This window comes from Styela clava, chromosome 5 (assembly GCF_964204865.1).
Source record: "Styela clava chromosome 5, kaStyClav1.hap1.2, whole genome shotgun sequence".
In the NCBI taxonomy this organism is placed as follows: domain Eukaryota; kingdom Metazoa; phylum Chordata; class Ascidiacea; order Stolidobranchia; family Styelidae; genus Styela; species Styela clava.
Genome location: NC_135254.1, coordinates 2,546,548 through 2,571,569, shown reverse-complemented (window position 1 = coordinate 2,571,569; position 25,022 = coordinate 2,546,548). Strand labels below are relative to the sequence as shown.

The window sequence follows — 25,022 nt, the reverse complement described above, 5'->3', positions numbered from 1 at the left end:
CAGATTGTGTTGCCATTGATTGAGCAATAGAATGAGCGCCAAGATTCGGAAATATCATTATTCCCTGTTTAAGGTACGTATCGTAGCTGCGGCTCTTTGTTTATAGTTTAATATTCCACCCCCTGGTCCTTGCTAATTTTTGTAAAGTTGTTCAACTTCACTCTGCCATCGGATGGCAAAGAACTCGCGATGTATCACATAAAAGAGTGAACGCAATGAATCGTATTGTACGTTACCCACAGACGAATCAAATAAAATTGCAACTTTTGCACATATCGTTTTTAATGTTGAGAAGTTCTTCTCAACACTTAGCATAGAACATTCATACATGATGCGTAACCAATCGTCACAAATCATACTTACCTGACGAGGCAGTCAACCGCGATCACAAAGGCGGTTCTGCCTAGGCGAGGTTTAGTCATTGCACCCAGACTAAATTGACCCTAGCGATTATCCCAAATGTGGATAACTCGGTCGTGTAATTTCTGCTAGTGGGGACTGCGTTCGCGCTTTCCCTTTTATATATTTGCTCACTACCAATATCTTGTTGGCTTACGAGTTAAGTCAATGAGCGGCCACGTTGCTTTCATTAGTTGTGGCCGTATTGATCCTCGTTTGGGTGTGTTATCTTTCTCATGACCAATCTTACAATCCATTTATTGATATTAGTCCATGACATGCCTTGCCATTATCCAAGTTATCCCTTTATCCAACCGTCTCTAGATTGATTCCTTGTTTGCAGTTTCACATTCAGATTGTGTTGCCATTGATTGAGCAATAGAATGAGCGCCAAGATTCGGAAATATCATTATTCCATGTTTAAGGTACGTATCGTAGCTGCGGCTCATTGTTTATAGTTTAATATACCACCCCCTGGTCCTTGCTATTTTTTGTGAAGTTGTTCAACTTCACTCTGCCATCGGATGGCAAAGAACTCGCGATGTATCACATAAAAGAGTGAACGCAATGAATCGTATTCCACGTTACCCACAGACGAATCAATTAAAATTGCAACTTTTGCACATATCGTTTTTAATGTTGAGAAGTTCTTCTCAACACTTAGCATAGAACATTCATTCATGATATCATACTTACCTGACGAGGCAGTCAACCGCGATCACAAAGGCGGTTCTGCCTAGGCGAGGTTTAGTCATTGCACCCAGACTAAATTGACCCTAGCGATTATCCCAAATGTGGATAACTCAGTCGTGTAATTTCTGCTAGTGGGGACTGCGTTCGCGCTATCCCTTTTATATATTTGCTCACTACCAAAATCTTGTTGGCTTACGAGTTAAGTCAATGAGCGGCCACGTTGCTTTCATTAGTTGTGGCCGTATTGATCCTCGTTTGGGTGTGTTAAATTTCTCATGACCAATCTTACAATCCATTTATTAATTTATTTATTGATATTAGTCCATGACATGCCTTGCCATTATCCAAGTTAGCCCTTTATCCAACCGTCTCTAGATTGATTCCTTGTTTGCAGTTTCACATTCAGATTGTGTTGCCATTGATTGAGCAATAGAATGAGCGCCAAGATTCGGAAATATCATTATTCCCTGTTTAAGGTACGTATCGTAGCTGCGGCTCTTTGTTTATAGTTTAATATTCCACCCCCTGGTCCTTGCTATTTTTTGTAAAGTTGTTCAACTTCACTCTGCCATCGGATGGCAAAGAACTCGCGATGTATCACATAAAAGAGTGAACGCAATGAATCGTATTGTACGTTACCCACAGACGAATCAATTAAAATTGCAACTTTTGCACATATCGTTTTTAATGTTGAGAAGTTCTTCTCAACACTTAGCATAGAACATTCATACATGATGCGTAACCAATCGTCACAAATCATACTTACCTGACGAGGCAGTCAACCGCGATCACAAAGGCGGTTCTGCCTAGGCGAGGTTTAGTCATTGCACCCAGACTAAATTGACCCTAGCGATTATCCCAAATGTGGATAACTCGGTCGTGTAATTTCTGCTAGTGGGGACTGCGTTCGCGATATCCCTTTTATATATTTGCTCACTACCAATATCTTGTTGGCTTACGAGTTAAGTCAATGAGCGGCCACGTTGCTTTCATTAGTTGTGGCCGTATTGATCCTCGTTTGGGTGTGTTATCTTTCTCATGACCAATCTTACAATCCATTTATTGATATTAGTCCATGACATGCCTTGCCATTATCCAAGTTATCCCTTTATCCAACCGTCTCTAGATTGATTCCTTGTTTGCAGTATCACATTCAGATTGTGTTGCCATTGATTGAGCAATAGAATGAGCGCCAAGATTCGGAAATATCATTATTCCCTGTTTAAGGTACGTATCGTAACTGCGGCTCTTTGTTTATAGTTTAATATTCCACCCCCTGGTCCTGCTATTTTTTGTAAAGTTGTTCAACTTCACTCTGCCATCGGATGGCAAAGAACTCGCGATGTATCACATAAAAGAGTGAACGCAATGAATCGTATTCCACGTTACCCACAGACGAATCAATTAAAATTGCAACTTTTGCACATATCGTTTATCGTTCATATCGTTTAGCATAGAACATTCATTCATGATGCGTAACCAATCGTCACAAATCATACTTACCTGACGAGGCAGTCAACCGCGATCACAAAGGCGGTTCTGCCTAGGCGAGGTTTAGTCATTGCACCCAGACTAAATTGACCCTAGCGATTATCCCAAATGTGGATAACTCGGTCGTGTAATTTCTGCTAGTGGGGACTGCGTTCGCGCTATCCCTTTTATATATTTGCTCACTACCAATATCTTGTTGGCTTACGAGTTAAGTCAATGAGCGGCCACGTTGCTTTCATTAGTTGTGGCCGTATTGATCCTCGTTTGGGTGTGTTAAATTTCTCATGACCAATCTTACAATCCATTTATTAATTTATTTATTGATATTAGTCCATGACATGCCTTGCCATTATCCAAGTTAGCCCTTTATCCAACCGTCTCTAGATTGATTCCTTGTTTGCAGTTTCACATTCAGATTGTGTTGCCATTGATTGAGCAATAGAATGAGCGCCAAGATTCGGAAATATCATTATTCCCTGTTTAAGGTACGTATCGTAGCTGCGGCTCTTTGTTTATAGTTTAATATTCCACCCCCTGGTCCTTGCTATTTTTTGTAAAGTTGTTCAACTTCACTCTGCCATCGGATGGCAAAGAACTCGCGATGTATCACATAAAAGAGTGAACGCAATGAATCGTATTGTACGTTACCCACAGACGAATCAATTAAAATTGCAACTTTTGCACATATCGTTTTTAATGTTGAGAAGTTCTTCTCAACACTTAGCATAGAACATTCATACATGATGCGTAACCAATCGTCACAAATCATACTTACCTGACGAGGCAGTCAACCGCGATCACAAAGGCGGTTCTGCCTAGGCGAGGTTTAGTCATTGCACCCAGACTAAATTGACCCTAGCGATTATCCCAAATGTGGATAACTCGGTCGTGTAATTTCTGCTAGTGGGGACTGCGTTCGCGCTATCCCTTTTATATATTTGCTCACTACCAATATCTTGTTGGCTTACGAGTTAAGTCAATGAGCGGCCACGTTGCTTTCATTAGTTGTGGCCGTATTGATCCTCGTTTGGGTGTGTTATCTTTCTCATGACCAATCTTCCAATCCATTTATTGATATTAGTCCATGACATGCCTTGCCATTATCCAAGTTATCCCTTTATCCAACCGTCTCTAGATTGATTCCTTGTTTGCAGTTTCACATTCAGATTGTGTTGCCATTGATTGAGCAATAGAATGAGCGCCAAGATTCGGAAATATCATTATTCCCTGTTTAAGGTACTTATCGTAGCTGCGGCTCATTGTTTATAGTTTAATATTCCACCCCCTGGTCCTTGCTATTTTTTGTAAAGTTGTTCAACTTCACTCTGCCATCGGATGGCAAAGAACTCGCGATGTATCACATAAAAGAGTGAACGCAATGAATCGTATTCCACGTTACCCACAGACGAATCAATTAAAATTGCAACTTTTGCACATATCGTTTTTAATGTTGAGAAGTTATTCTCAACACTTAGCATAGAACATTCATTCATGATACGTAACCAATCGTCACAAATCATACTTACCTGACGAGGCAGTCAACCGCGATCACAAAGGCGGTTCTGCCTAGGCGAGGTTTAGTCATTGCACCCAGACTAAATTGACCCTAGCGATTATCCCAAATGTGGATAACTCGGTCGTGTAATTTCTGCTAGTGGGGACTGCGTTCGCGCTATCCCTTTTATATATTTGCTCACTACCAATATCTTGTTGGCTTACGAGTTAAGTCAATGAGCGGCCACGTTGCTTTCATTAGTTGTGGCCGTATTGATCCTCGTTTGGGTGTGTTATCTTTCTCATGACCAATCTTACAATCCATTTATTGATATTAGTCCATGACATGCCTTGCCATTATCCAAGTTATCCCTTTATCCAACAGTCTCTAGATTGATTCCTTGTTTGCAGTTTCACATTCAGATTGTGTTGCCATTGATTGAGCAATAGAATGAGCGCCAAGATTCGGAAATATCATTATTCCATGTTTAAGGTACGTATCGTAGCTGCGGCTCATTGTTTATAGTTTAATATACCACCCCCTGGTCCTTGCTATTTTTTGTAAAGTTGTTCGGATGGCAAAGAACTCGCGATGTATCACATAAAAGAGTGAACGCAATGAATCGTATTCCACGTTACCCACAGACGAATCAATTAAAATTGCAACTTTTGCACATATCGTTTTTAATGTTGAGAAGTTCTTCTCAACACTTAGCATAGAACATTCATTCATGATGCGTAACCAATCGTCACAAATCATACTTACCTGACGAGGCAGTCAACCGCGATCACAAAGGCGGTTCTGCCTAGGCGAGGTTTAGTCATTGCACCCAGACTAAATTGACCCTAGCGATTATCCCAAATGTGGATAACTCAGTCGTGTAATTTCTGCTAGTGGGGACTGCGTTCGCGCTATCCCTTTTATATATTTGCTCACTACCAAAATCTTGTTGGCTTACGAGTTAAGTCAATGAGCGGCCACGTTGCTTTCATTAGTTGTGGCCGTATTGATCCTCGTTTGGGTGTGTTAAATTTCTCATGACCAATCTTACAATCCATTTATTAATTTATTTATTGATATTAGTCCATGACATGCCTTGCCATTATCCAAGTTAGCCCTTTATCCAACCGTCTCTAGATTGATTCCTTGTTTGCAGTTTCACATTCAGATTGTGTTGCCATTGATTGAGCAATAGAATGAGCGCCAAGATTCGGAAATATCATTATTCCCTGTTTAAGGTACGTATCGTAGCTGCGGCTCTTTGTTTATAGTTTAATATTCCACCCCCTGGTCCTTGCTATTTTTTGTAAAGTTGTTCAACTTCACTCTGCCATCGGATGGCAAAGAACTCGCGATGTATCACATAAAAGAGTGAACGCAATGAATCGTATTGTACGTTACCCACAGACGAATCAATTAAAATTGCAACTTTTGCACATATCGTTTTTAATGTTGAGAAGTTCTTCTCAACACTTAGCATAGAACATTCATACATGATGCGTAACCAATCGTCACAAATCATACTTACCTGACGAGGCAGTCAACCGCGATCACAAAGGCGGTTCTGCCTAGGCGAGGTTTAGTCATTGCACCCAGACTAAATTGACCCTAGCGATTATCCCAAATGTGGATAACTCGGTCGTGTAATTTCTGCTAGTGGGGACTGCGTTCGCGCTATCCCTTTTATATATTTGCTCACTACCAATATCTTGTTGGCTTACGAGTTAAGTCAATGAGCGGCCACGTTGCTTTCATTAGTTGTGGCCGTATTGATCCTCGTTTGGGTGTGTTATCTTTCTCATGACCAATCTTACAATCCATTTATTGATATTAGTCCATGACATGCCTTGCCATTATCCAAGTTATCCCTTTATCCAACCGTCTCTAGATTGATTCCTTGTTTGCAGTTTCACATTCAGATTGTGTTGCCATTGATTGAGCAATAGAATGAGCGCCAAGATTCGGAAATATCATTATTCCCTGTTTAAGGTACTTATCGTAGCTGCGGCTCATTGTTTATAGTTTAATATTCCACCCCCTGGTCCTTGCTATTTTTTGTAAAGTTGTTCAACTTCACTCTGCCATCGGATGGCAAAGAACTCGCGATGTATCACATAAAAGAGTGAACGCAATGAATCGTATTCCACGTTACCCACAGACGAATCAATTAAAATTGCAACTTTTGCACATATCGTTTTTAATGTTGAGAAGTTATTCTCAACACTTAGCATAGAACATTCATTCATGATGCGTAACCAATCGTCACAAATCATACTTACCTGACGAGGCAGTCAACCGCGATCACAAAGGCGGTTCTGCCTAGGCGAGGTTTAGTCATTGCACCCAGACTAAATTGACCCTAGCGATTATCCCAAATGTGGATAACTCGGTCGTGTAATTTCTGCTAGTGGGGACTGCGTTCGCGCTATCCCTTTTATATATTTGCTCACTACCAAAATCTTGTTGGCTTACGAGTTAAGTCAATGAGCGGCCACGTTGCTTTCATTAGTTGTGGCCGTATTGATCCTCGTTTGGGTGTGTTAAATTTCTCATGACCAATCTTACAATCCATTTATTAATTTATTTATTGATATTAGTCCATGACATGCCTTGCCATTATCCAAGTTAGCCCTTTATCCAACCGTCTCTAGATTGATTCCTTGTTTGCAGTTTCACATTCAGATTGTGTTGCCATTGATTGAGCAATAGAATGAGCGCCAAGATTCGGAAATATCATTATTCCCTGTTTAAGGTACGTATCGTAGCTGCGGCTCTTTGTTTATAGTTTAATATTCCACCCCCTGGTCCTGCTATTTTTTGTAAAGTTGTTCAACTTCACTCTGCCATCGGATGGCTAAGAACTCGCGATGTATCACATAAAAGAGTGAACGCAATGAATCGTATTCCACGTTACCCACAGACGAATCAATTAAAATTGCAACTTTTGCACATATCGTTTTTAATGTTGAGAAGTTATTCTCAACACTTAGCATAGAACATTCATTCATGATGCGTAACCAATCGTCACAAATCATACTTACCTGACGAGGCAGTCAACCGCGATCACAAAGGCGGTTCTGCCTAGGCGAGGTTTAGTCATTGCACCCAGACTAAATTGACCCTAGCGATTATCCCAAATGTGGATAACTCGGTCGTGTAATTTCTGCTAGTGGGGACTGCGTTCGCGCTATCCCTTTTATATATTTGCTCACTACCAATATCTTGTTGGCTTACGAGTTAAGTCAATGAGCGGCCACGTTGCTTTCATTAGTTGTGGCCGTATTGATCCTCGTTTGGGTGTGTTATCTTTCTCATGACCAATCTTACAATCCATTTATTGATATTAGTCCATGACATGCCTTGCCATTATTCAAGTTATCCCTTTATCCAACAGTCTCTAGATTGATTCCTTGTTTGCAGTTTCACATTCAGATTGTGTTGCCATTGATTGAGCAATAGAATGAGCGCCAAGATTCGGAAATATCATTATTCCATGTTTAAGGTACGTATCGTAGCTGCGGCTCATTGTTTATAGTTTAATATACCACCCCCTGGTCCTTGCTATTTTTTGTAAAGTTGTTCGGATGGCAAAGAACTCGCGATGTATCACATAAAAGAGTGAACGCAATGAATCGTATTCCACGTTACCCACAGACGAATCAATTAAAATTGCAACTTTTGCACATATCGTTTTTAATGTTGAGAAGTTCTTCTCAACACTTAGCATAGAACATTCATTCATGATGCGTAACCAATCGTCACAAATCATACTTACCTGACGAGGCAGTCAACCGCGATCACAAAGGCGGTTCTGCCTAGGCGAGGTTTAGTCATTGCACCCAGACTAAATTGACCCTAGCGATTATCCCAAATGTGGATAACTCGGTCGTGTAATTTCTGCTAGTGGGGACTGCGTTCGCGCTATCCCTTTTATATATTTGCTCACTACCAATATCTTGTTGGCTTACGAGTTAAGTCAATGAGCGGCCACGTTGCTTTCATTAGTTGTGGCCGTATTGATCCTCGTTTGGGTGTGTTAAATTTCTCATGACCAATCTTACAATCCATTTATTAATTTATTTATTGATATTAGTCCATGACATGCCTTGCCATTATCCAAGTTAGCCCTTTATCCAACCGTCTCTAGATTGATTCCTTGTTTGCAGTTTCACATTCAGATTGTGTTGCCATTGATTGAGCAATAGAATGAGCGCCAAGATTCGGAAATATCATTATTCCCTGTTTAAGGTACGTATCGTAGCTGCGGCTCTTTGTTTATAGTTTAATATTCCACCCCCTGGTCCTTGCTATTTTTTGTAAAGTTGTTCAACTTCACTCTGCCATCGGATGGCAAAGAACTCGCGATGTATCACATAAAAGAGTGAACGCAATGAATCGTATTGTACGTTACCCACAGACGAATCAATTAAAATTGCAACTTTTGCACATATCGTTTTTAATGTTGAGAAGTTCTTCTCAACACTTAGCATAGAACATTCATACATGATGCGTAACCAATCGTCACAAATCATACTTACCTGACGAGGCAGTCAACCGCGATCACAAAGGCGGTTCTGCCTAGTCGAGGTTTAGTCATTGCACCCAGACTAAATTGACCCTAGCGATTATCCCAAATGTGGATAACTCGGTCGTGTAATTTCTGCTAGTGGGGACTGCGTTCGCGCTATCCCTTTTATATATTTGCTCACTACCAATATCTTGTTGGCTTACGAGTTAAGTCAATTTGGGTGTGTTATCTTTCTCATGACCAATCTTACAATCCATTTATTGATATTAGTCCATGACATGCCTTGCCATTATCCAAGTTATCCCTTTATCCAACCGTCTCTAGATTGATTCCTTGTTTGCAGTTTCACATTCAGATTGTGTTGCCATTGATTGAGCAATAGAATGAGCGCCAAGATTCGGAAATATCATTATTCCCTGTTTAAGGTACTTATCGTAGCTGCGGCTCATTGTTTATAGTTTAATATTCCACCCCCTGGTCCTTGCTATTTTTTGTAAAGTTGTTCAACTTCACTCTGCCATCGGATGGCAAAGAACTCGCGATGTATCACATAAAAGAGTGAACGCAATGAATCGTATTCCACGTTACCCACAGACGAATCAATTAAAATTGCAACTTTTGCACATATCGTTTTTAATGTTGAGAAGTTATTCTCAACACTTAGCATAGAACATTCATTCATGATGCGTAACCAATCGTCACAAATCACACTTACCTGACGAGGCAGTCAATCGCGATCACAAAGGCGGTTCTGCCTAGGCGAGGTTTAGTCATTGCACCCAGACTAAATTGACCCTAGCGATTATCCCAAATGTGGATAACTCGGTCGTGTAATTTCTGCTAGTGGGGACTGCGTTCGCGCTATCCCTTTTATATATTTGCTCACTACCAATATCTTGTTGGCTTACGAGTTAAGTCAATGAGCGGCCACGTTGCTTTCATTAGTTGTGGCCGTATTGATCCTCGTTTGGGTGTGTTATCTTTCTCATGACCAATCTTACAATCCATTTATTGATATTAGTCCATGACATGCCTTGCCATTATCCAAGTTATCCCTTTATCCAACCGTCTCTAGATTGATTCCTTGTTTGCAGTTTCACATTCAGATTGTGTTGCCATTGATTGAGCAATAGAATGAGCGCCAAGATTCGGAAATATCATTATTCCCTGTTTAAGGTACTTATCGTAGCTGCGGCTCATTGTTTATAGTTTAATATTCCACCCCCTGGTCCTTGCTATTTTTTGTAAAGTTGTTCAACTTCACTCTGCCATCGGATGGCAAAGAACTCGCGATGTATCACATAAAAGAGTGAACGCAATGAATCGTATTCCACGTTACCCACAGACGAATCAATTAAAATTGCAACTTTTGCACATATCGTTTTTAATGTTGAGAAGTTATTCTCAACACTTAGCATAGAACATTCATTCATGATGCGTAACCAATCGTCACAAATCATACTTACCTGACGAGGCAGTCAACCGCGATCACAAAGGCGGTTCTGCCTAGGCGAGGTTTAGTCATTGCACCCAGACTAAATTGACCCTAGCGATTATCCCAAATGTGGATAACTCGGTCGTGTAATTTCTGCTAGTGGGGACTGCGTTCGCGCTATCCCTTTTATGTATTTGCTCACTACCAAAATCTTGTTGGCTTACGAGTTAAGTCAATGAGCGGCCACGTTGCTTTCATTAGTTGTGGCCGTATTGATCCTCGTTTGGGTGTGTTAAATTTCTCATGACCAATCTTACAATCCATTTATTAATTTATTTATTGATATTAGTCCATGACATGCCTTGCCATTATCCAAGTTAGCCCTTTATCCAACCGTCTCTAGATTGATTCCTTGTTTGCAGTTTCACATTCAGATTGTGTTGCCATTGATTGAGCAATAGAATGAGCGCCAAGATTCGGAAATATCATTATTCCCTGTTTAAGGTACGTATCGTAGCTGCGGCTCTTTGTTTATAGTTTAATATTCCACCCCCTGGTCCTTGCTATTTTTTGTAAAGTTGTTCAACTTCACTCTGCCATCGGATGGCAAAGAACTCGCGATGTATCACATAAAAGAGTGAACGCAATGAATCGTATTGTACGTTACCCACAGACGAATCAATTAAAATTGCAACTTTTGCACATATCGTTTTTAATGTTGAGAAGTTCTTCTCAACACTTAGCATAGAACATTCATACATGATGCGTAACCAATCGTCACAAATCATACTTACCTGACGAGGCAGTCAACCGCGATCACAAAGGCGGTTCTGCCTAGGCGAGGTTTAGTCATTGCACCCAGACTAAATTGACCCTAGCGATTATCCCAAATGTGGATAACTCGGTCGTGTAATTTCTGCTAGTGGGGACTGCGTTCGCGCTATCCCTTTTATATATTTGCTCACTACCAATATCTTGTTGGCTTACGAGTTAAGTCAATGAGCGGCCACGTTGCTTTCATTAGTTGTGGCCGTATTGATCCTCGTTTGGGTGTGTTATCTTTCTCATGACCAATCTTACAATCCATTTATTGATATTAGTCCATGACATGCCTTGCCATTATCCAAGTTATCCCTTTATCCAACCGTCTCTAGATTGATTCCTTGTTTGCAGTTTCACATTCAGATTGTGTTGCCATTGATTGAGCAATAGAATGAGCGCCAAGATTCGGAAATATCATTATTCCCTGTTTAAGGTACTTATCGTAGCTGCGGCTCATTGTTTATAGTTTAATATTCCACCCCCTGGTCCTTGCTATTTTTTGTAAAGTTGTTCAACTTCACTCTGCCATCGGATGGCAAAGAACTCGCGATGTATCACATAAAAGAGTGAACGCAATGAATCGTATTCCACGTTACCCACAGACAAATCAATTAAAATTGCAACTTTTGCACATATCGTTTTTAATGTTGAGAAGTTATTCTCAACACTTAGCATAGAACATTCATTCATGATGCGTAACCAATCGTCACAAATCATACTTACCTGACGAGGCAGTCAACCGCGATCACAAAGACGGTTCTGCCTAGGCGAGGTTTAGTCATTGCACCCAGACTAAATTGACCCTAGCGATTATCCCAAATGTGGATAACTCGGTCGTGTAATTTCTGCTAGTGGGGACTGCGTTCGCGCTATCCCTTTTATATATTTGCTCACTACCAATATCTTGTTGGCTTACGAGTTAAGTCAATGAGCGGCCACGTTGCTTTCATTAGTTGTGGCCGTATTGATCCTCGTTTGGGTGTGTTATCTTTCTCATGACCAATCTTACAATCCATTTATTGATATTAGTCCATGACATGCCTTGCCATTATTCAAGTTATCCCTTTATCCAACAGTCTCTAGATTGATTCCTTGTTTGCAGTTTCACATTCAGATTGTGTTGCCATTGATTGAGCAATAGAATGAGCGCCAAGATTCGGAAATATCATTATTCCATGTTTAAGGTACGTATCGTAGCTGCGGCTCATTGTTTATAGTTTAATATACCACCCCCTGGTCCTTGCTATTTTTTGTAAAGTTGTTCGGATGGCAAAGAACTCGCGATGTATCACATAAAAGAGTGAACGCAATGAATCGTATTCCACGTTACCCACAGACGAATCAATTAAAATTGCAACTTTTGCACATATCGTTTTTAATGTTGAGAAGTTCTTCTCAACACTTAGCATAGAACATTCATTCATGATGCGTAACCAATCGTCACAAATCATACTTACCTGACGAGGCAGTCAACCGCGATCACAAAGGCGGTTCTGCCTAGGCGAGGTTTAGTCATTGCACCCAGACTAAATTGACCCTAGCGATTATCCCAAATGTGGATAACTCGGTCGTGTAATTTCTGCTAGTGGGGACTGCGTTCGCGCTATCCCTTTTATATATTTGTTCACTACCAATATCTTGTTGGCTTACGAGTTAAGTCAATGAGCGGCCACGTTGCTTTCATTAGTTGTGGCCGTATTGATCCTCGTTTGGGTGTGTTAAATTTCTCATGACCAATCTTACAATCCATTTATTAATTTATTTATTGATATTAGTCCATGACATGCCTTGCCATTATCCAAGTTAGCCCTTTATCCAACCGTCTCTAGATTGATTCCTTGTTTGCAGTTTCACATTCAGATTGTGTTGCCATTGATTGAGCAATAGAATGAGCGCCAAGATTCGGAAATATCATTATTCCCTGTTTAAGGTACGTATCGTAGCTGCGGCTCTTTGTTTATAGTTTAATATTCCACCCCCTGGTCCTTGCTATTTTTTGTAAAGTTGTTCAACTTCACTCTGCCATCGGATGGCAAAGAACTCGCGATGTATCACATAAAAGAGTGAACGCAATGAATCGTATTGTACGTTACCCACAGACGAATCAATTAAAATTGCAACTTTTGCACATATCGTTTTTAATGTTGAGAAGTTCTTCTCAACACTTAGCATAGAACATTCATACATGATGCGTAACCAATCGTCACAAATCATACTTACCTGACGAGGCAGTCAACCGCGATCACAAAGGCGGTTCTGCCTAGTCGAGGTTTAGTCATTGCACCCAGACTAAATTGACCCTAGCGATTATCCCAAATGTGGATAACTCGGTCGTGTAATTTCTGCTAGTGGGGACTGCGTTCGCGCTATCCCTTTTATATATTTGCTCACTACCAATATCTTGTTGGCTTACGAGTTAAGTCAATTTGGGTGTGTTATCTTTCTCATGACCAATCTTACAATCCATTTATTGATATTAGTCCATGACATGCCTTGCCATTATCCAAGTTATCCCTTTATCCAACCGTCTCTAGATTGATTCCTTGTTTGCAGTTTCACATTCAGATTGTGTTGCCATTGATTGAGCAATAGAATGAGCGCCAAGATTCGGAAATATCATTATTCCCTGTTTAAGGTACTTATCGTAGCTGCGGCTCATTGTTTATAGTTTAATATTCCACCCCCTGGTCCTTGCTATTTTTTGTAAAGTTGTTCAACTTCACTCTGCCATCGGATGGCAAAGAACTCGCGATGTATCACATAAAAGAGTGAACGCAATGAATCGTATTCCACGTTACCCACAGACGAATCAATTAAAATTGCAACTTTTGCACATATCGTTTTTAATGTTGAGAAGTTATTCTCAACACTTAGCATAGAACATTCATTCATGATGCGTAACCAATCGTCACAAATCACACTTACCTGACGAGGCAGTCAATCGCGATCACAAAGGCGGTTCTGCCTAGGCGAGGTTTAGTCATTGCACCCAGACTAAATTGACCCTAGCGATTATCCCAAATGTGGATAACTCGGTCGTGTAATTTCTGCTAGTGGGGACTGCGTTCGCGCTATCCCTTTTATATATTTGCTCACTACCAATATCTTGTTGGCTTACGAGTTAAGTCAATGAGCGGCCACGTTGCTTACATTAGTTGTGGCCGTATTGATCCTCGTTTGGGTGTGTTATCTTTCTCATGACCAATCTTACAATCCATTTATTGATATTAGTCCATGACATGCCTTGCCATTATCCAAGTTATCCCTTTATCCAACAGTCTCTAGATTGATTCCTTGTTTGCAGTTTCACATTCAGATTGTGTTGCCATTGATTGAGCAATAGAATGAGCGCCAAGATTCGGAAATATCATTATTCCATGTTTAAGGTACGTATCGTAGCTGCGGCTCATTGTTTATAGTTTAATATACCACCCCCTGGTCCTTGCTATTTTTTGTAAAGTTGTTCAACTTCACTCTGCCATCGGATGGCAAAGAACTCGCGATGTATCACATAAAAGAGTGAACGCAATGAATCGTATTCCACGTTACCCACAGACGAATCAAATAAAATTGCAACTTTTGCACATATCGTTTTTAATGTTGAGAAGTTCTTCTCAACACTTAGCATAGAACATTCATTCATGATGCGTAACCAATCGTCACAAATCATACTTACCTGACGAGGCAGTCAACCGCGATCACAAAGGCGGTTCTGCCTAGGCGAGGTTTAGTCATTGCACCCAGACTAAATTGACCCTAGCGATTATCCCAAATGTGGATAACTCGGTCGTGTAAATTCTGCTAGTGGGGACTGCGTTCGCGCTATCCCTTTTATATATTTGCTCACTACCAATATCTTGTTGGCTTACGAGTTAAGTCAATGAGCGGCCACGTTGCTTTCATTAGTTGTGGCCGTATTGATCCTCGTTTGGGTGTGTTAAATTTCTCATGACCAATCTTACAATCCATTTATTAATTTATTTATTGATATTAGTCCATGACATGCCTTGCCATTATCCAAGTTATCCCTTTATCCAACCGTCTCTAGATTGATTCCTTGTTTGCAGTTTCACATTCAGATTGTGTTGCCATTGATTGAGCAATAGAATGAGCGCCAAGATTCGGAAATATCATTATTCCATGTTTAAGGTACGTATCGTAGCTGCGGCTCATTGTTTATAGTTTAATATTCCACCCCCTGGTCCTTGCTATTTTTTGTAAAGTTGTTCAACTTCACTCTGCCATCGGATGGCAAAGAACTCGCGATGTATCACATAAAAGAGTGAACGCAATGAATCGTATTGTACGTTACCCACAGACGAATCAATTAAAATTGCAACTTTTGCACATATCGTTTTTAATGTTGAGAAGTTCTTCTCAACACTTAGCTAGAACATTCATACATGATGCGTAACCAATCGTCACAAATCATACTTACCTGACGAGGCAGTAAACCGCGATCACAAAGGCGGTTCTGCCTAGGCGAGGTTTAGTCATTGCACCCAGACTAAATTGACCCTAGCGATTATCCCAAATGTGGATAACTCGGTCGTGTAATTTCTGCTAGTGGGGACTGCGTTCGCGCTATCCCTTTTATATATTTGCTCACTACCAATATCTTGTTGGCTTACGAGTTAAGTCAATGAGCGGCCACGTTGCTTTCATTAGTTGTGGCCGTATTGATCCTCGTTTGGGTGTGTTATCTTTCTCATGACCAATCTTACAATCCATTTATTGATATTAGTCCATGACATGCCTTGCCATTATCCAAGTTATCCCTTTATCCAACCGTCTCTAGATTGATTCCTTGTTTGCAGTTTCACATTCAGATTGTGTTGCCATTGATTGAGCAATAGAATGAGCGCCAAGATTCGGAAATATCATTATTCCATGTTTAAGGTACGTATCGTAGCTGCGGCTCATTGTTTATAGTTTAATATACCACCCCCTGGTCCTTGCTATTTTTTGTAAAGTTGTTCAACTTCACTCTGCCATCGGATGGCAAAGAACTCGCGATGTATCACTTAAAAGAGTGAACGCAATGAATCGTATTCCACGTTACCCACAGACGAATCAATTAAAATTGCAACTTTTGCACATATCGTTTTTAATGTTGAGAAGTTCTTCTCAACACTTAGCATAGAACATTCATTCATGATGCGTAACCAATCGTCACAAATCATACTTACCTGACGAGGCAGTCAACCGCGATCACAAAGGCGGTTCTGCCTAGGCGAGGTTTAGTCATTGCACCCAGACTAAATTGACCCTAGCGATTATCCCAAATGTGGATAACTCGGTCGTGTAATTTCTGCTAGTGGGGACTGCGTTCGCGCTATCCCTTTTATATATTTGCTCACTACCAATATCTTGTTGGCTTACGAGTTAAGTCAATGAGCGGCCACGTTGCTTTCATTAGTTGTGGCCGTATTGATCCTCGTTTGGGTGTGTTAAATTTCTCATGACCAATCTTACAATCCATTTATTAATTTATTTATTGATATTAGTCCATGACATGCCTTGCCATTATCCAAGTTAGCCCTTTATCCAACCGTCTCTAGATTGATTCCTTGTTTGCAGTTTCACATTCAGATTGTGTTGCCATTGATTGAGCAATAGAATGAGCGCCAAGATTCGGAAATATCATTATTCCCTGTTTAAGGTACGTATCGTAGCTGCGGCTCTTTGTTTATAGTTTAATATTCCACCCCCTGGTCCTTGCTATTTTTTGTAAAGTTGTTCAACTTCACTCTGCCATCGGATGGCAAAGAACTCGCGATGTATCACATAAAAGAGTGAACGCAATGAATCGTATTGTACGTTACCCACAGACGAATCAATTAAAATTGCAACTTTTGCACATATCGTTTTTAATGTTGAGAAGTTCTTCTCAACACTTAGCATAGAACATTCATACATGATGCGTAACCAATCGTCACAAATCATACTTACCTGACGAGGCAGTCAACCGCGATCACAAAGGCGGTTCTGCCTAGGCGAGGTTTAGTCATTGCACCCAGACTAAATTGACCCTAGCGATTATCCCAAATGTGGATAACTCGGTCGTGTAATTTCTGCTAGTGGGGACTGCGTTCGCGCTATCCCTTTTATATATTTGCTCACTACCAATATCTTGTTGGCTTACGAGTTAAGTCAATAAGCGGCCACGTTGCTTTCATTAGTTGTGGCCGTATTGATCCTCGTTTGGGTGTGTTAAATTTCTCATGACCAATCTTACAATCCATTTATTAATTTATTTATTGATATTAGTCCATGACATGCCTTGCCATTATCCAAGTTAGCCCTTTATCCAACCGTCTCTAGATTGATTCCTTGTTTGCAGTTTCACATTCAGATTGTGTTGCCATTGATTGAGCAATAGAATGAGAGCCAAGATTCGGAAATATCATTATTCCCTGTTTAAGGTACGTATCGTAGCTGCGGCTCTTTGTTTATAGTTTAATATTCCACCCCCTGGTCCTTGCTATTTTTTGTAAAGTTGTTCAACTTCACTCTGCCATCGGATGGCAAAGAACTCGCGATGTATCACATAAAAGAGTGAACGCAATGAATCGTATTGTACGTTACCCACAGACGAATCAATTAAAATTGCAACTTTTGCACATATCGTTTTTAATGTTGAGAAGTTCTTCTCAACACTTAGCATAGAACATTCATACATGATGCGTAACCAATCGTCACAAATCATACTTACCTGACGAGGCAGTCAACCGCGATCACAAAGGCGGTTCTGCCTAGGCGAGGTTTAGTCATTGCACCCAGACTAAATTGACCCTAGCGATTATCCCAAATGTGGATAACTCGGTCGTGTAATTTCTGCTAGTGGGGACTGCGTTCGCGCTATCCCTTTTATATATTTGCTCACTACCAATATCTTGTTGGCTTACGAGTTAAGTCAATGAGCGGCCACGTTGCTTTCATTAGTTGTGACCGTATTGATCCTCGTTTGGGTGTGTTATCTTTCTCATGACCAATCTTACAATCCATTTATTGATATTAGTCCATGACATGCCTTGCCATTATCCAAGTTATCCCTTTATCCAACCGTCTCTAGATTGATTCCTTGTTTGCAGTTTCACATTCAGATTGTGTTGCCATTGATTGAGCAATAGAATGAGCGCCAAGATTCGGAAATATCATTATTCCATGTTTAAGGTACGTATCGTAGCTGCGGCTCATTGTTTATAGTTTAATATACCACCCCCTGGTCCTTGCTATTTTTTGTAAAGTTGTTCAACTTCACTCTGCCATCGGATGGCAAAGAACTCGCGATGTATCACTTAAAAGAGTGAACGCAATGAATCGTATTCCACGTTACCCACAGACGAATCAATTAAAATTGCAACTTTTGCACATATCGTTTTTAATGTTGAGAAGTTCTTCTCAACACTTAGCATAGAACATTCATTCATGATGCGTAACCAATCGTCACAAATCATACTTACCTGACGAGGCAGTCAACCGCGATCACAAAGGCGGTTCTGCCTAGGCGAGGTTTAGTCATTGCACCCAGACTAAATTGACCCTAGCGATTATCCCAAATGTGGATAACTCGGTCGTGTAATTTCTGCTAGTGGGGACTGCGTTCGCGCTATCCCTTTTATATATTTGCTCACTACCAATATCTTGTTGGCTTACGAGTTAAGTCAATGAGCGGCCACGTTGCTTTCATTAGTTGTGGCCGTATTGATCCTCGTTTGGGTGTGTTAAATTTCTCATGACCAATCTTACAATCCATTTATTAATTTATTTATTGATATTAGTCCATGACATGCCTTGCCATTATCCAAGTTAACCCTTTATCCAACCGTCTCTAGATTGATTCCTTGTTTGCAGTTTCACATTCAGATTGTGTTGCCATTGATTGAGCAATAGAATGAGCGCCAAGATTCGGAAATATCATTATTCCCTGTTTAAGGTACGTATCGTAGCTGCGGCTCTTTGTTTATAGTTTAATATTCCACCCCCTGGTCCTTGCTATTTTTTGTAAAGTTGTTCAACTTCACTCTGCCATCGGATGGCAAAGAACTCGCGATGTATCACATAAAAGAGTGAACGCAATGAATCGTATTGTACGTTACCCACAGACGAATCAATTAAAATTGCAACTTTTGCACATATCGTTTTTAATGTTGAGAAGTTCTTCTCAACACTTAGCATAGAACATTCATACATGATGCGTAACCAATCGTCACAAATCATACTTACCTGACGAGGCAGTCAACCGCGATCACAAAGGCGGTTCTGCCTAGGCGAGGTTTAGTCATTGCACCCAGACTAAATTGACCCTAGCGATTATCCCAAATGTGGATAACTCGGTCGTGTAATTTCTGCTAGTGGGGACTGCGTTCGCGCTATCCCTTTTATATATTTGCTCACTACCAATATCTTGTTGGCTTACGAGTTAAGTCAATGAGCGGCCACGTTGCTTTCATTAGTTGTGGCCGTATTGATCCTCGTTTGGGTGTGTTATCTTTCTCATGACCAATCTTACAATCCATTTATTGATATTAGTCCATGACATGCCTTGCCATTATCCAAGTTATCCCTTTATCCAACCGTCTCTAGATTGATTCCTTGTTTGCAGTTTCACATTCAGATTGTGTTGCCATTGATTGAGCAATAGAATGAGCGCCAAGATTCGGAAATATCATTATTCCATGTTTAAGGTACGTATCGTAGCTGCGGCTCATTGTTTATAGTTTAATATACCACCCCCTGGTCCTTGCTATTTTTTGTAAAGTTGTTCAACTTCACTCTGCCATCGGATGGCAAAGAACTCGCGATGTATCACTTAAAAGAGTGAACGCAATGAATCGTATTCCACGTTACCCACAGACGAATCAATTAAAATTGCAACTTTTGCACATATCGTTTTTAATGTTGAGAAGTTCTTCTCAACACTTAGCATAGAACATTCATTCATGATGCGTAACCAATCGTCACAAATCATACTTACCTGACGAGGCAGTCAACCGCGATCACAAAGGCGGTTCTGCCTAGGCGAGGTTTAGTCATTGCACCCAGACTAAATTGACCCTAGCGATTATCCCAAATGTGGATAACTCGGTCGTGTAATTTCTGCTAGTGGGGACTGCGTTCGCGCTATCCCTTTTATATATTTGCTCACTACCAATATCTTGTTGGCTTACGAGTTAAGTCAATGAGCGGCCACGTTGCTTTCATTAGTTGTGGCCGTATTGATCCTCGTTTGGGTGTGTTAAATTTCTCATGACCAATCTTACAATCCATTTATTAATTTATTTATTGATATTAGTCCATGACATGCCTTGCCATTATCCAAGTTAGCCCTTTATCCAACCGTCTCTAGATTGATTCCTTGTTTGCAGTTTCACATTCAGATTGTGTTGCCATTGATTGAGCAATAGAATGAGCGCCAAGATTCGGAAATATCATTATTCCCTGTTTAAGGTACGTATCGTAGCTGCGGCTCTTTGTTTATAGTTTAATATGCCACCCCCTGGTCCTTGCTATTTTTTGTAAAGTTGTTCAACTTCACTCTGCCATCGGATGGCAAAGAACTCGCGATGTATCACATAAAAGAGTGAACGCAATGAATCGTATTGTACGTTACCCACAGACGAATCAAATAAAATTGCAACTTTTGCACATATCGTTTTTAATGTTGAGAAGTTCTTCTCAACACTTAGCATAGAACATTCATACATGATGCGTAACCAATCGTCACAAATCATACTTACCTGACGAGGCAGTCAACCGCGATCACAAAGGCGGTTCTGCCTAGGCGAGGTTTAGTCATTGCACCCAGACTAAATTGACCCTAGCGATTATCCCAAATGTGGATAACTCGGTCGTGTAATTTCTGCTAGTGGGGACTGCGTTCGCGCTATCCCTTTTATATATTTGCTCACTACCAATATCTTGTTGGCTTACGAGTTAAGTCAATGAGCGGCCACGTTGTTTTCATTAGTTGTGGCCGTATTGATCCTCGTTTGGGTGTGTTATCTTTCTCATGACCAATCTTACAATCCATTTATTGATATTAGTCCATGACATGCCTTGCCATTATCCAAGTTATCCCTTTATCCAACCGTCTCTAGATTGATTCCTTGTTTGCAGTTTCACATTCAGATTGTGTTGCCATTGATTGAGCAATAGAATGAGAGCCAAGATTCGGAAATATCATTATTCCCTGTTTAAGGTACTTATCGTAGCTGCGGCTCATTGTTTATAGTTTTGTATTCCACCCCCTGGTCCTTGCTATTTTTTGTAAAGTTGTTCAACTTCACTCTGCAATCGGATGGCAAAGAACTCGCGATGTATCACATAAAAGATTGAACGCAATGAATCGTATTCCACGTTACCCACAGACGAATCAATTAAAATTGCAACTTTTGCACATGTCGTTTTTAATGTTGAGAAGTTCTTCTCAACACTTAGCATAGAACATTCATTCATGATGCGTAACCAATCGTCACAAATCATACTTACCTGACGAGGCAGTCAACCGCGATCACAAAGGCGGTTCTGCCTAGGCGAGGTTTAGTCATTGCACCCAGACTAAATTGACCCTAGCGATTATCCCAAATGTGGATAACTCGGTCGTGTAATTTCTGCTAGTGGGGACTGCGTTCGCGCTATCCCTTTTATATATTTGCTCACTACCAATATCCTGTTGGCTTACGGGTTAAGTCAATGAGCGGCCACGTTGCTTTCATTAGTTGTGGCCGTATTGATCCTCGTTTGGGTGTGTTATCTTTCTCATGACCAATCTTACAATCCATTTATTAATTTATTTATTGATATTAGTCCATGACATGCCTTGCCATTATCCAAGTTAGCCCTTTATCCAACCGTCTCTAGATTTATTCCTTGTTTGCAGTTTCACATTCAGATTGTGTTGCCATTGATTGAGCAATAGAATGAGCGCCAAGATTCGGAAATATCATTATTCCATGTTTAAGGTACGTATCGTAGCTGCGGCTCATTGTTTATAGTTTAATATACCACCCCCTGGTCCTTGCTATTTTTTGTAAAGTTGTTCAACTTCACTCTGCCATCGGATGGCAAAGAACTCGCGATGTATCACTTAAAAGAGTGAACGCAATGAATCGTATTCCACGTTACCCACAGACGAATCAATTAAAATTGCAACTTTTGCACATATCGTTTTTAATGTTGAGAAGTTCTTCTCAACACTTAGCATAGAACATTCATTCATGATGCGTAACCAATCGTCACAAATCATACTTACCTGACGAGGCAGTCAACCGCGATCACAAAGGCGGTTCTGCCTAGGCGAGGTTTAGTCATTGCACCCAGACTAAATTGACCCTAGCGATTATCCCAAATGTGGATAACTCGGTCGTGTAATTTCTGCTAGTGGGGACTGCGTTCGCGCTATCCCTTTTATATATTTGCTCACTACCAATATCTTGTTGGCTTACGAGTTAAGTCAATGAGCGGCCACGTTGCTTTCATTAGTTGTGGCCGTATTGATCCTCGTTTGGGTGTGTTAAATTTCTCATGACCAATCTTACAATCCATTTATTAATTTATTTATTGATATTAGTCCATGACATGCCTTGCCATTATCCAAGTTAGCCCTTTATCCAACCGTCTCTAGATTGATTCCTTGTTTGCAGTTTCACATTCAGATTGTGTTGCCATTGATTGAGCAATAGAATGAGCGCCAAGATTCGGAAATATCATTATTCCCTGTTTAAGGTACGTATCGTAGCTGCGGCTCTTTGTTTATAGTTTAATATTCCACCCCCTGGTCCTTGCTATTTTTTGTAAAGTTGTTCAACTTCACTCTGCCATCGGATGGCAAAGAATTCGCGATGTATCACATAAAAGAGTGAACGCAATGAATCGTATTGTACGTTACCCACAGACGAATCAATTAAAATTGCAACTTTTGCACATATCGTTTTTAATGTTGAGAAGTTCTTCTCAACACTTAGCTAGAACATTCATACATGATGCGTAACCAATCGTCACAAATCATACTTACCTGACGAGGCAGTAAACCGCGATCACAAAGGCGGTTCTGCCTAGGCGAGGTTTAGTCATTGCACCCAGACTAAATTGACCCTAGCGATTATCCCAAATGTGGATAACTCGGTCGTGTAATTTCTGCTAGTGGGGACTGCGTTCGCGCTATCCCTTTTATATATTTGCTCACTACCAATATCTTGTTGGCTTACGAGTTAAGTCAATGAGCGGCCACGTTGCTTTCATTAGTTGTGGCCGTATTGATCCTCGTTTGGGTGTGTTATCTTTCTCATGACCAATCTTACAATCCATTTATTGATATTAGTCCATGACATGCCTTGCCATTATCCAAGTTATCCCTTTATCCAACCGTCTCTAGATTGATTCCTTGTTTGCAGTTTCACATTCAGATTGTGTTGCCATTGATTGAGCAATAGAATGAGCGCCAAGATTCGGAAATATCATTATTCCATGTTTAAGGTACGTATCGTAGCTGCGGCTCATTGTTTATAGTTTAATATACCACCCCCTGGTCCTTGCTATTTTTTGTAAAGTTGTTCAACTTCACTCTGCCATCGGATGGCAAAGAACTCGCGATGTATCACTTAAAAGAGTGAACGCAATGAATCGTATTCCACGTTACCCACAGACGAATCAATTAAAATTGCAACTTTTGCACATATCGTTTTTAATGTTGAGAAGTTCTTCTCAACACTTAGCATAGAACATTCATTCATGATGCGTAACCAATCGTCACAAATCATACTTACCTGACGAGGCAGTCAACCGCGATCACAAAGGCGGTTCTGCCTAGGCGAGGTTTAGTCATTGCACCCAGACTAAATTGACCCTAGCGATTATCCCAAATGTGGATAACTCGGTCGTGTAATTTCTGCTAGTGGGGACTGCGTTCGCGCTATCCCTTTTATATATTTGCTCACTACCAATATCTTGTTGGCTTACGAGTTAAGTCAATGAGCGGCCACGTTGCTTTCATTAGTTGTGGCCGTATTGATCCTCGTTTGGGTGTGTTAAATTTCTCATGACCAATCTTACAATCCATTTATTAATTTATTTATTGATATTAGTCCATGACATGCCTTGCCATTATCCAAGTTAGCCCTTTATCCAACCGTCTCTAGATTGATTCCTTGTTTGCAGTTTCACATTCAGATTGTGTTGCCATTGATTGAGCAATAGAATGAGCGCCAAGATTCGGAAATATCATTATTCCCTGTTTAAGGTACGTATCGTAGCTGCGGCTCTTTGTTTATAGTTTAATATGCCACCCCCTGGTCCTTGCTATTTTTTGTAAAGTTGTTCAACTTCACTCTGCCATCGGATGGCAAAGAACTCGCGATGTATCACATAAAAGAGTGAACGCAATGAATCGTATTGTACGTTACCCACAGACGAATCAAATAAAATTGCAACTTTTGCACATATCGTTTTTAATGTTTAGAAGTTCTTCTCAACACTTAGCATAGAACATTCATACATGATGCGTAACCAATCGTCACAAATCATACTTACCTGACGAGGCAGTCAACCGCGATCACAAAGGCGGTTCTGCCTAGGCGAGGTTTAGTCATTGCACCCAGACTAAATTGACCCTAGCGATTATCCCAAATGTGGATAACTCGGTCGTGTAATTTCTGCTAGTGGGGACTGCGTTCGCGCTATCCCTTTTATATATTTGCTCACTACCAATATCTTGTTGGCTTACGAGTTAAGTCAATGAGCGGCCACGTTGCTTTCATTAGTTGTGGCCGTATTGATCCTCGTTTGGGTGTGTTATCTTTCTCATGACCAATCTTACAATCCATTTATTGATATTAGTCCATGACATGCCTTGCCATTATCCAAGTTATCCCTTTATCCAACCGTCTCTAGATTGATTCCTTGTTTGCAGTTTCACATTCAGATTGTGTTGCCATTGATTGAGCAATAGAATGAGAGCCAAGATTCGGAAATATCATTATTCCCTGTTTAAGGTACTTATCGTTGCTGCGGCTCATTGTTTATAGTTTTGTATTCCACCCCCTGGTCCTTGCTATTTTTTGTAAAGTTGTTCAACTTCACTCTGCAATCGGATGGCAAAGAACTCGCGATGTATCACATAAAAGATTGAACGCAATGAATCGTATTCCACGTTACCC

At 40.6% G+C, this 25,022-nt stretch overlaps 33 non-coding genes across 33 annotated transcripts; all 33 read left to right on the top strand.

Annotated features, from left to right (window-relative positions):
* The first annotated feature begins 355 nt into the window (after positions 1-355).
* Positions 356-518, top strand: LOC144423839 (U1 spliceosomal RNA). The gene has a single exon (XR_013476204.1). It is a non-coding gene; the product is annotated as a U1 spliceosomal RNA (small nuclear RNA).
* A 569-nt stretch (positions 519-1,087) lies between these two features.
* Positions 1,088-1,250, top strand: LOC144423154 (U1 spliceosomal RNA). The gene has a single exon (XR_013475648.1). It is a non-coding gene; the product is annotated as a U1 spliceosomal RNA (small nuclear RNA).
* A 600-nt stretch (positions 1,251-1,850) lies between these two features.
* Positions 1,851-2,013, top strand: LOC144423204 (U1 spliceosomal RNA). Its single transcript, XR_013475698.1, has one exon. It is a non-coding gene; the product is annotated as a U1 spliceosomal RNA (small nuclear RNA).
* Positions 2,014-2,587: 574 nt separating this feature from the next.
* LOC144423958 (U1 spliceosomal RNA) lies at positions 2,588-2,750 on the top strand. The gene has a single exon (XR_013476324.1). It is a non-coding gene; the product is annotated as a U1 spliceosomal RNA (small nuclear RNA).
* Positions 2,751-3,350: 600 nt separating this feature from the next.
* On the top strand, positions 3,351-3,513 carry LOC144423957 (U1 spliceosomal RNA). Its single transcript, XR_013476323.1, has one exon. It is a non-coding gene; the product is annotated as a U1 spliceosomal RNA (small nuclear RNA).
* Positions 3,514-4,101: 588 nt separating this feature from the next.
* On the top strand, positions 4,102-4,264 carry LOC144423956 (U1 spliceosomal RNA). The gene has a single exon (XR_013476322.1). It is a non-coding gene; the product is annotated as a U1 spliceosomal RNA (small nuclear RNA).
* Positions 4,265-4,835: 571 nt separating this feature from the next.
* On the top strand, positions 4,836-4,998 carry LOC144423153 (U1 spliceosomal RNA). The gene has a single exon (XR_013475647.1). It is a non-coding gene; the product is annotated as a U1 spliceosomal RNA (small nuclear RNA).
* Positions 4,999-5,598: 600 nt separating this feature from the next.
* LOC144423954 (U1 spliceosomal RNA) lies at positions 5,599-5,761 on the top strand. The gene has a single exon (XR_013476320.1). It is a non-coding gene; the product is annotated as a U1 spliceosomal RNA (small nuclear RNA).
* Positions 5,762-6,349: 588 nt separating this feature from the next.
* LOC144423953 (U1 spliceosomal RNA) lies at positions 6,350-6,512 on the top strand. Its single transcript, XR_013476319.1, has one exon. It is a non-coding gene; the product is annotated as a U1 spliceosomal RNA (small nuclear RNA).
* Positions 6,513-7,111: 599 nt separating this feature from the next.
* On the top strand, positions 7,112-7,274 carry LOC144423952 (U1 spliceosomal RNA). The gene has a single exon (XR_013476318.1). It is a non-coding gene; the product is annotated as a U1 spliceosomal RNA (small nuclear RNA).
* Positions 7,275-7,845: 571 nt separating this feature from the next.
* On the top strand, positions 7,846-8,008 carry LOC144423951 (U1 spliceosomal RNA). The gene has a single exon (XR_013476317.1). It is a non-coding gene; the product is annotated as a U1 spliceosomal RNA (small nuclear RNA).
* Positions 8,009-8,608: 600 nt separating this feature from the next.
* LOC144423176 (U1 spliceosomal RNA) lies at positions 8,609-8,771 on the top strand. Its single transcript, XR_013475670.1, has one exon. It is a non-coding gene; the product is annotated as a U1 spliceosomal RNA (small nuclear RNA).
* A 542-nt stretch (positions 8,772-9,313) lies between these two features.
* LOC144423102 (U1 spliceosomal RNA) lies at positions 9,314-9,476 on the top strand. Its single transcript, XR_013475597.1, has one exon. It is a non-coding gene; the product is annotated as a U1 spliceosomal RNA (small nuclear RNA).
* Positions 9,477-10,064: 588 nt separating this feature from the next.
* LOC144423950 (U1 spliceosomal RNA) lies at positions 10,065-10,227 on the top strand. Its single transcript, XR_013476316.1, has one exon. It is a non-coding gene; the product is annotated as a U1 spliceosomal RNA (small nuclear RNA).
* Positions 10,228-10,827: 600 nt separating this feature from the next.
* LOC144423948 (U1 spliceosomal RNA) lies at positions 10,828-10,990 on the top strand. Its single transcript, XR_013476314.1, has one exon. It is a non-coding gene; the product is annotated as a U1 spliceosomal RNA (small nuclear RNA).
* Positions 10,991-11,578: 588 nt separating this feature from the next.
* On the top strand, positions 11,579-11,741 carry LOC144424183 (U1 spliceosomal RNA). Its single transcript, XR_013476547.1, has one exon. It is a non-coding gene; the product is annotated as a U1 spliceosomal RNA (small nuclear RNA).
* Positions 11,742-12,312: 571 nt separating this feature from the next.
* On the top strand, positions 12,313-12,475 carry LOC144423947 (U1 spliceosomal RNA). Its single transcript, XR_013476313.1, has one exon. It is a non-coding gene; the product is annotated as a U1 spliceosomal RNA (small nuclear RNA).
* A 600-nt stretch (positions 12,476-13,075) lies between these two features.
* On the top strand, positions 13,076-13,238 carry LOC144423175 (U1 spliceosomal RNA). The gene has a single exon (XR_013475669.1). It is a non-coding gene; the product is annotated as a U1 spliceosomal RNA (small nuclear RNA).
* Positions 13,239-13,780: 542 nt separating this feature from the next.
* LOC144423101 (U1 spliceosomal RNA) lies at positions 13,781-13,943 on the top strand. The gene has a single exon (XR_013475596.1). It is a non-coding gene; the product is annotated as a U1 spliceosomal RNA (small nuclear RNA).
* Positions 13,944-14,531: 588 nt separating this feature from the next.
* On the top strand, positions 14,532-14,694 carry LOC144423078 (U1 spliceosomal RNA). Its single transcript, XR_013475575.1, has one exon. It is a non-coding gene; the product is annotated as a U1 spliceosomal RNA (small nuclear RNA).
* A 599-nt stretch (positions 14,695-15,293) lies between these two features.
* On the top strand, positions 15,294-15,456 carry LOC144423845 (U1 spliceosomal RNA). The gene has a single exon (XR_013476210.1). It is a non-coding gene; the product is annotated as a U1 spliceosomal RNA (small nuclear RNA).
* A 588-nt stretch (positions 15,457-16,044) lies between these two features.
* On the top strand, positions 16,045-16,207 carry LOC144423946 (U1 spliceosomal RNA). Its single transcript, XR_013476312.1, has one exon. It is a non-coding gene; the product is annotated as a U1 spliceosomal RNA (small nuclear RNA).
* A 600-nt stretch (positions 16,208-16,807) lies between these two features.
* LOC144423945 (U1 spliceosomal RNA) lies at positions 16,808-16,970 on the top strand. Its single transcript, XR_013476311.1, has one exon. It is a non-coding gene; the product is annotated as a U1 spliceosomal RNA (small nuclear RNA).
* A 600-nt stretch (positions 16,971-17,570) lies between these two features.
* Positions 17,571-17,733, top strand: LOC144423944 (U1 spliceosomal RNA). Its single transcript, XR_013476310.1, has one exon. It is a non-coding gene; the product is annotated as a U1 spliceosomal RNA (small nuclear RNA).
* A 588-nt stretch (positions 17,734-18,321) lies between these two features.
* Positions 18,322-18,484, top strand: LOC144423942 (U1 spliceosomal RNA). The gene has a single exon (XR_013476308.1). It is a non-coding gene; the product is annotated as a U1 spliceosomal RNA (small nuclear RNA).
* A 600-nt stretch (positions 18,485-19,084) lies between these two features.
* Positions 19,085-19,247, top strand: LOC144423941 (U1 spliceosomal RNA). Its single transcript, XR_013476307.1, has one exon. It is a non-coding gene; the product is annotated as a U1 spliceosomal RNA (small nuclear RNA).
* Positions 19,248-19,835: 588 nt separating this feature from the next.
* LOC144423940 (U1 spliceosomal RNA) lies at positions 19,836-19,998 on the top strand. The gene has a single exon (XR_013476306.1). It is a non-coding gene; the product is annotated as a U1 spliceosomal RNA (small nuclear RNA).
* Positions 19,999-20,598: 600 nt separating this feature from the next.
* LOC144423939 (U1 spliceosomal RNA) lies at positions 20,599-20,761 on the top strand. The gene has a single exon (XR_013476305.1). It is a non-coding gene; the product is annotated as a U1 spliceosomal RNA (small nuclear RNA).
* A 588-nt stretch (positions 20,762-21,349) lies between these two features.
* On the top strand, positions 21,350-21,512 carry LOC144423938 (U1 spliceosomal RNA). The gene has a single exon (XR_013476304.1). It is a non-coding gene; the product is annotated as a U1 spliceosomal RNA (small nuclear RNA).
* A 600-nt stretch (positions 21,513-22,112) lies between these two features.
* LOC144423937 (U1 spliceosomal RNA) lies at positions 22,113-22,275 on the top strand. The gene has a single exon (XR_013476303.1). It is a non-coding gene; the product is annotated as a U1 spliceosomal RNA (small nuclear RNA).
* Positions 22,276-22,874: 599 nt separating this feature from the next.
* Positions 22,875-23,037, top strand: LOC144423844 (U1 spliceosomal RNA). Its single transcript, XR_013476209.1, has one exon. It is a non-coding gene; the product is annotated as a U1 spliceosomal RNA (small nuclear RNA).
* Positions 23,038-23,625: 588 nt separating this feature from the next.
* Positions 23,626-23,788, top strand: LOC144423936 (U1 spliceosomal RNA). Its single transcript, XR_013476302.1, has one exon. It is a non-coding gene; the product is annotated as a U1 spliceosomal RNA (small nuclear RNA).
* A 600-nt stretch (positions 23,789-24,388) lies between these two features.
* LOC144423935 (U1 spliceosomal RNA) lies at positions 24,389-24,551 on the top strand. The gene has a single exon (XR_013476301.1). It is a non-coding gene; the product is annotated as a U1 spliceosomal RNA (small nuclear RNA).
* Positions 24,552-25,022: the final 471 nt, after the last annotated feature.